Source organism: Pan troglodytes, chromosome 17, assembly GCF_028858775.2.
Source record: "Pan troglodytes isolate AG18354 chromosome 17, NHGRI_mPanTro3-v2.0_pri, whole genome shotgun sequence".
NCBI lineage: Eukaryota > Metazoa > Chordata > Mammalia > Primates > Hominidae > Pan > Pan troglodytes.
The window spans coordinates 57766360-57775021 of NC_072415.2; positions in this window are offsets into that span (position 1 = coordinate 57766360).

Below are 8662 nucleotides of genomic sequence, written 5' to 3' on the forward strand. Positions count from 1 at the left end.
TAAGACTAGATAATATTGCATTGAAAGTATATTTGTATATTTTATTTACTCATTCAGCCATTCATGGACATTTAGGTTTTTGTCATATCTTGGCTACTATGAATAATGTCCAGCACTTATTTTTGTAAATAAAGTTTTAATGGAACATAGCCACACCCATTCCTTTACAAATAGTCATCTACAGCTGCTTTCAGGCTACAATAGCAGAATTGAATAGCTGCTTTAGAGACTCTCACAAGCAAAGTCTAAAATGTTTCCTATCTGGATGCTTGTGATAAATGCAGATTCCTGGGTCTCATCCCAGACTTTCAGAATCTGAATGCCTGAGATACGGCCCAGGAGAGTGCATTAAAACAAAAACAATAACAATACTCCTCCAGGTGCATCTTAAGCCTATCAGAGATTTAATGTGAGACATAGAATGTGAGAATCTTTGTTCTTGATTCCTGAGGTTATATTTTATTCAAACATAAACCCCGCTACACAACGTCCAGCATGCAGTGGGTGTTCAAAAGACACCTGCTTGTTACATTTTGAAAAAGCTGTTATTGTCAATGTCCCAGAGCCCACCGAGATTCAAACTACCCAATCCTAACCGGGCACACCCTGTCTCACCTGTTTGTTCCTGCAGAAACTGCAACAAAGGCTCTTGCACACAGTCCCCCCGACTCCCTCTTTCCCTCTGCCTCCTGACCAACCCTGGGGCCTCTGTGGCATGCCATGCCCCCTCTCCTCTTGGGAATATTGGGTAACAAATTGTCTTCTCAATGACAATCACCTCCTGATCTGTTGGCCTTACTACACCTCAAATTTTTCTCTTATTACACTGTATTTTAAACCACCACCACCCCTCCCTGTCTGACAGATGCCTCAGTACCTTCTCCCCACGCGTATGTTCTGCCTCTCTCTCTGCTGTTCCCCAGGACACAAACATGCTCAGGTTGCTCCCCTGCATTTAGAACATTTTAACCTCTGCTCACTCCTATCTCCCCTGCCCTTTCCAATCAAGTTTCCCAAAGGCTTGTGTGTACTGTCTGCCTCCTCCTCCATTCAGTCATCCAGCCCCTCCAACCTCTGCTCCACTAGAACTGTCCTGGCAAAAGGCACTGATTCTTTATGGCTAAACCATATGGCACATCTCCAGCTCACTGGACCAGGCCACTGCATATGACACCACTGTCCACCCACTCCTCTTCACTGTCTCCTCTGTGCCCTGTCTGCCCTCTCCTCTGTGCCCTGCCCACCCTCTCCTTGGCACCCTGCCCACCCTCTCCTTAGCACCCCGCCCACCCCCTCCTCTTTGCCCTGTCTGTCCTCTCCTCTGTGCCCTGCCCACCCTCTCCTCGGCACCCTGCCCACCCCTCCTCTGCGCCCTGCCCGCCCTCTCCTCTGCGTCCTGTCTGCCCTTTCCTCTACGCTCTCTCTGCCCTGTCCTATGTGCCCTGCCTGCCCTTTCCTCTACGCTCTCTCTGCCCTGTCCTATGTGCCCTGCCTGCCCTCTCCTCTGCGCCCTGCCCACCGTCTCCTCTGCGCCCTGCCTGCCCTCTCCTCTGCATTCTGTGTGCCCTCTCTTCTGCACCCTCTCCGCCCTCTCCTCTGCACCCTGCCCACCCTCTCCTCTGCGCCCTGCCCACCCTCTCCTCTGTGCCGTCTGCCCTCTCCTCTGCTCCCTGCCCACCCTTCCTCTTGACCCTCACCTCTGCACCCTGTCTGCCCTCTCCTCTGTGTCCTGTCTGCCCTCTCCTCTGCAAGGTTCCTGTTGCTCTCCTAGTGCCTACCTCCCCAACCACTGCTCACACCCTCCTGCCATCTGCAGGGGCTCCAATTGCTGCTCTTCCCCAGATGTGCTGCTGTTCCCCAGGCCTCTTTCTTCAGCCTTCCTCCATTCAAATGACCACACACCATTTGGAGAATTGGAGGAAAGCTGAGGACCCTCTCCCCAGAAAAATACACTAACCATACTCAAATTTCTGCATAAATATCAAGGGATTCAACAACCTCCTAAGGCCCATGCTTTCACCTTTGGGGAACCAAGAACATCTGGTTTATGTGTGTGCACACTCAAATTCCTCTGGTCACTCCAGATCTGATGTCCCCTCCTGATTTCTAGATCCTACAGTTTACCGGGAGGCTTCTCCTAGTTACCCCATGGACATCTAAGTTCAGAATGTCCAAGGCTAAAGCCATTAGCCCCCACAGAACCCACTCCTCTTCTGGAATTCCCCCTCATGATGCTATCATTATCTGCTAAGCATTCAAGGCAAACACCTGGCAGTCTTTCACAATCCTCCCTCCTCCTCAGCCCTCACGTTCCGTCAGTCCCTAGGTCCTATCAACAATTCAAAACAATTTAATTGTTGAGGTCCTCCTCAACAATTCTCAGGCTGCCCCCATTCCTATCCCCTCTCCATTGCCCAGGTCCTTACCCTTGTCATTGCTCACCTGGATTCATGCCTCTAGCCACCCACGCTGCAAAAAGAGCAGTCATTCCAACATGCAGATCTGCTCAAAATCTCTCAACATCCCTCCCCACCTTACCCCCTGGTCTACAGCAATATTTTTCAAACCGTGGTCCACCTACAGATTCTCCAAAATTTGAGTCTTCTCAATGGGATGCTTAAATTTCTACTTACATATTTTAGATCATTTGGATGGCTAAAAGGCTTCTAACTCCACACCTACATTTGCTTTTGTATTGACCATCACATTGGAACAAAGATGACCCACTTTACTTGTAGCAACTAATGAGAAATAGAGGTGAAGTAAAATGTCAAGTCTTCATTCCCAGCCAAATGAAGACCCACATTAGGAAAGAAGCTTTTGCAGAAGTTAAAATGAAGAACAGTGATGGGCGCCCTACCTAGCAGAGGTAATTGCAGCATTTGAAATAAATTGTGCTAGTGGTCAACGCCTTATTCACACCAAAGCAGTAGCTCAGTTTCAACAAACCAACATCATCCATTTAAGTTGTTAATTTGAATGTTGTTAGTTTTGCATTTTGTTTGTTTTTATTTGTAAATGTGTTAAGTTTATACATACGCATAACTGACATTTGTTTGTCAATATATACAATAAATATGGAAAAATAATAAAAGAAACATGGGGGAGTGGGGTCATTGGGAATTATTTTTTCCTTTAAAAGAGCTTACACATTGTTTAAGGTTGAGAATGTCTGGCCTATGGCCTATAAGATAATATTTCTATACCATAACATGAGCACAGGCTACCACCACCTGGCCCTTGCCTACCTCGCTATCTACACTCATCACTCAGTTCCCGCTACCACCTGCGCTAACTCAATGCACCTGTACAATTGCAGCTTCCCAAACACACAGCACCTCTCACTCAAAGTCAGGAATAAGGTGAGGCAAGTGAGGTAATCAGCAAAATTTTAGGGGACACCAAAAAGCTCAGTAATCAATATAGGTAATATTTTAATGCAATATTTTAAAAAATCAAAATTAATCAAAATACAATGCATGATGAACAAAGTATCAGAATAGTAAAGACAGGACTAGCACTTCTTTGAGTTTTGTGTGGAATCTTGCCACTCCTTGACACTCTCTCTCCCTACCTTCTCTGCCTGGCAAAGCACCCCTGACCGGATACATCTCACCTACTTGCCGAGTGGCATTGCAAATGGCACTTTACTTCTTTGATCTTTATATTCCCCATCTTCAGATGAGGATAATAATCTCACATGTGGTTTTGAGGATTAAAAGAGATAAGAATGACTATCGAATGTGAACACAGCGCCTGTCCCACGCCATTGCCATTGTTGGCAGTATTGTTATTGTCACAGTTATCTCCAGCATTGCCTCCCCTCTGAAGCATCACCTCCCCTCTGAAGTCTCTCCTAACATCCTTGACATCCCCAGGAAATTTTAAGAGAGCTTTTTCCCTTGCTTTCCTTATATATTGTACACATCTCAATTACAGCAAAAGATATATTTGTTGGGAAGCTGAGGCAGGAGAATCGCGTGAACCCGGGAGGCAGAGGTTGCAGTGAGCCGAGATAGCGGCATTGCACTCCAGCCCAGGCAACAGTGCATGACTCCGTCTCAAAAAAAAAATATATAGTTGTCATATCATATATTATGATTGTTTCTATACCTTTTTTTCCCACTGACTATAAGCTGATTGAAGTCCAAGACTACTTTTTTTTAATCTTTGTTGGCTTCTGACACAGTAGCTGTTGAGTTAAATATTTATTGAACAAATGAGTGCATAAAATGAGATTTAGTCCAAGAACAAATTAATCCACCAAATGGCGTCTCATGCAAGTACAAACCAATATCCATTCATAGATCTGACAAATATTTATGAAGCAGCAACAACATTCCATGCATCCTTCTAGGTGCTGGGGCTACAACAGTGAATAAAATAAACCCAGCCCTATCTCTGTGGCATCAACAGTCTCCCGGAGGAGATGGACAATTAAAAGCAATTACAATAAAGTGGTGAAGTGCGTTCAGGGAACTGGAAGAAGTCCCATTTAGTTGGAACATCAAGTGTGTGAGGCAGATAGTGAGGAGAGATGAGGCTGAAGGGAAATAAAGTCAGGCACCAGAGGGTCTTGCAAACCTTGATAAGGAATTTGGACTCTATCTCAAAAGCAATGGAGGAACACTGAATGTATATCAAAAGCAAATGGAGGAAATCCCAAACTTGTTAGCTTAGCAAAGAGATAATTATTGGTACCTGGAATTGAAAACTGCAGTGGTCAGGCTGGCTTTAGGTAGCGACAGAATTAGGGCCTCAGACCAAGCCGTCAGGATCCAGCCTTGCCATTTCTAAGCTCAGCTCTGCTCTCCTCCAGGAGCCGAGTTTTTCCTTCAGCACCACGTGGAGGCCACAGCTGCTCCAGCCTCACGTCCTCTGAGGTTCAAGAATAGTAAATCGGGCCAGGTGCAGTGGCTTATGCCTATAATCCCAGCACTTTGGGAGGCCGAGGCCTGGCCAACATGGTGAAACCCTGTCTCTACTAAAAAAAAAATACAAAAATTAGCCAGGCATGATGGCATGTGCCTATAATCCCAGCTACCTGGGAGGCTGAGGCAGGAGAATCACTTGAACCCAGGAGGCAAAGGTTGCAGTGAGCCGATATTGCACCATTGCACTCCAGCCTGGGCAAAAGAGCAAGACTCCAAAAAAAAAAAAAAAAAAACAGCAAATCCTTTCTCAGGTGATTCAAGCTAAAGCCTTGGGCTGGACTGGGCTTGAATTACCCATCCCTGGACAACCACTGTGGCCAGGTGAGTGAAATGAGGTGATTTGTTTAAGCTGAGGTGACGCAGAGTGGCAAAAACAAAAACAAAATAGAAATCCATTACAGAAAGATTTTCAGCAAGGAGTGACTTCGTTATTAGAATTCTAAATTGAAAACAAACCATCAAACAACCCCACACTGCGGGGGCAATGCAGGGAAGCGGCATGGGGGAGGGGATACTGCAAGCGGGAAGAGCAGAAAGAGCCCACCCAATGGACCAAATGAGGAACACTGGCTGCCGGAAGCAGATTTGGGAGAAAGGTAAGAATCTTTACTCCTTCTTAAATCCTACTGGGAGATGTGTGTGTGTGCATGCGCGCGAGCATGCGTGTGCACAGGTGCTGTGTTTGGAAAGAACTGGGGTGTTCAAAACCATACCCCAAACCAGAGTGCACAGTTTCAGTCCTCACTCAAAGGGCTTCCCTACCTTTGGAATGCTCAAGCACTTACCACACCAGTTTTCAAAGCAGATGGGTATTTACTGCACACAAATGTCACATTGACTTTGGAATGTTTTCACATGTGCTCTTGTGGATTAATGAGCTCCTAATATTGTGATAATAATCATTTTCCATAAATATGCATAGTCAGCTTTTAAAAGTGTCACGTGCAGTAATTATTAGCTGTCTGGGTGCTAATCGCTTTGGGAAAATATTTACTTGCGTATGAAATGGAACCTATGTTTGTTTTGCTAAATGCACTGCGTCGCAGAGAGCCCAGAGCAATTACCAGCCTGATTTAAAGGGACTCGGATGCCAGGGAATCAGGATTGAGGGATCCTCACTCACAAGGGCTTGTGAAATGGTTGGTTGGATTTAGTTCAGTAAAATTATCATGAGAAGCTACTATGTGTAAGGTATGTTAGAAAGAGCATTATCTTTGGGAGGCCAAGGTCAGTGGATTGCTTGAGGCCAGGAATTCCAGACCAGCCTGGCCAACATGGTGAAACCTCACCTCTACTAATAATACAAAAATTTACCAGGTGTGGTGGCGCACACCTGTAATCCCAGCTACTCAGGAGGCTGAGGCAGGAGAACTGCTGAACCCAGGAGGCAAAGGTTGCAGTGAGCCAAATGGCACCATTGCACTCCAGCCTGGGAGACAGAGTGAGACTCTGCCTCAAAAAAAAAAAAAAAAAAGAAAAGAAAAGAGAAAGAAAAAAGATGGGAAGGGAAGGGAAGGAACAGGGAGGGAAGGGGAGGCAAGGCAAAGCAAAGTGAAGCAAAGTGAGGCAAGGCGAGGCAAGGCGTGGCAAGGCGAGGCAAGACGAGGTAAGATGAGGCAAGATGAGGAAGATGAGGCAAGGCAAGGTGAGGGAAGGCAAGGGAAGGCAAGGCACTATCTTTGAAGCTAGAATGAACTTAAATCCTGAGCCCTTTGTGACTTTGGATGACTTATTTAACTCTGAACCTCAGTGTGATCATCTGGAAAATGGGAAAATATCCACTTCCTTGTCAGGAAGTTTAAATAACATACATAGAGTACCTAGCACAAAGTCTGGCATAGTGAGGGCTTCAGAACAGGCTCTTTCCTCCTCTCATACACACACTGTAGGGAACACATGGATAAAGAACACAGGGCTCCCACCCTCCTGGACCCTTCCAAGCCAAGTACCCAGCGGACTGAATTCAAGGAGAGTTTGATGAAAGATGTACTACTAATTGGTCAGGGGTGCAGAGGTAGGAAAGGTACCATCTAATTAGGGGGAAATCAAGAGTAGACTCAAATATGCAAGAGAACAGGCTTTGCCCACTGGCAGGGGATACAGCATGCATGGTTTGGGAAGCCACCTACATCCATATTCTCTCCCTCACTGGGGCCTGAAATTTTCACCTTCCTCAACTCATTTCTGTGAAACATTACACTTTCCTTGCATATCCCCTGGGGGAGCAGGGAAGGTAGGACAATAGCCCTTAATACTTCAGGGTGAATAAATGTATCCCAGTTATAGGGCAACAGGATAAAAGAGGCTGAGATTGGGAAAGGGGGGCTTCTGAAATGCACTAAAATGGGAGATGATGGAAAGAAAAATCATCTCTTTATGGGAGGCTGTCCCCACTTCTGCTTTCCCTGCTCTCTTGGGCTGTAGTGGGAAGTCTGTCTTAGACTTCTGCAAACCCATGGCCTTCTTCCTGCCTTGCTAACCTTGGGGTTTCACAAATAGGCTGAAATAACACAGGTCTACATTCATCCATTGGAAGTCTGGGTAGGATGGTGATAAGATACCTTATGTTCAACTGTGCTAAGGAAATGATATAAGCAAGATTGTATGGGGCAGTTTAAGTGAGCTAAGAGAATGAAATGCTTTAAAGCACACCGAAAGCTTTTATATACCTGCAGAAATGCATGGGTAGTTAGTCTGGTTTTTACAGGTTTGCCTCATGGCAGGTCCCCCAAAGAATCAGAACCCTTTATGGATTTGCTTGGGCTTGCTGGGTACTGATGTGACTAAGAAAGGGACATGATGTAAGGGAAAGGACCTCAAATTCTTGTGAATGTGCACATTCTGGTAAATATTCCTTTGGGCTAATAGTGACACAGGTGTGTGCACAGGTGCACCAGGGATCATAGGGGATTTCCTAGCATTAGTATGCTTCTAGTTTTAGATAACTCCCTCCTTTATTCCCTGAGCCCTTGTATTTTCCTCATCTTCCTCTTTCAAGGCCTCTGTCCTCCCCATTTTGTTTATCCATGGGCTGGGGCTTGTGTCTTTGCTATTGTCTTGTTCCTAGAGTCCCAGGCTTTGGGAGGCCAGCTCCAGGTAGTGTCCTCCCTGCCTCTCCATCTTGTAGTGAGATGCAGTATTTACTTGTAACATAGGATCATTTGGAACAGGAGTTCTGAGAAGGACAGAATGAGGGCTTTGCTGTTGACTGACTTGAATCACGATTTCTCCTCAAGCTGTAGGCTCCAGAGCTTCCTAACATAGTAAAATGTCAAGACCAGACAGGGGAGCTATTAGTGTCTTTCTACCTCTCATTAAAGGTGTTTTAACCTAGATAGATAGATAGATAGATAGATAGATAGATAGATAGATAGACAGACAGACAGATAGATGGATAGATAGATAGATTTAGGTGAACTAAGGCACAGATGAAAATAGTCCTACTACATTTCCTTCAAACTTGTTTTCTGATTCAAAGTTTTTCTTATCCAGATCATTTCCTCCACTTGCAATGTAGCCCTGCCTCAGGAGACCAGGATTCCAGATGGGAAGCAGAGGTGTGACCTCAGCAGTTCACCCACTTGGGCCTCTGTTTTCTCACCTGTAAAGCAAGAGGTTTGGTAATTACTAAGCTCTTTTGCTTTCAGGAAACACATCTACTCTGTTAATTCACATAAGAAAATATTTTGCTTCTGATTTAAGATGGCATACCTTCTGAGCACATATAT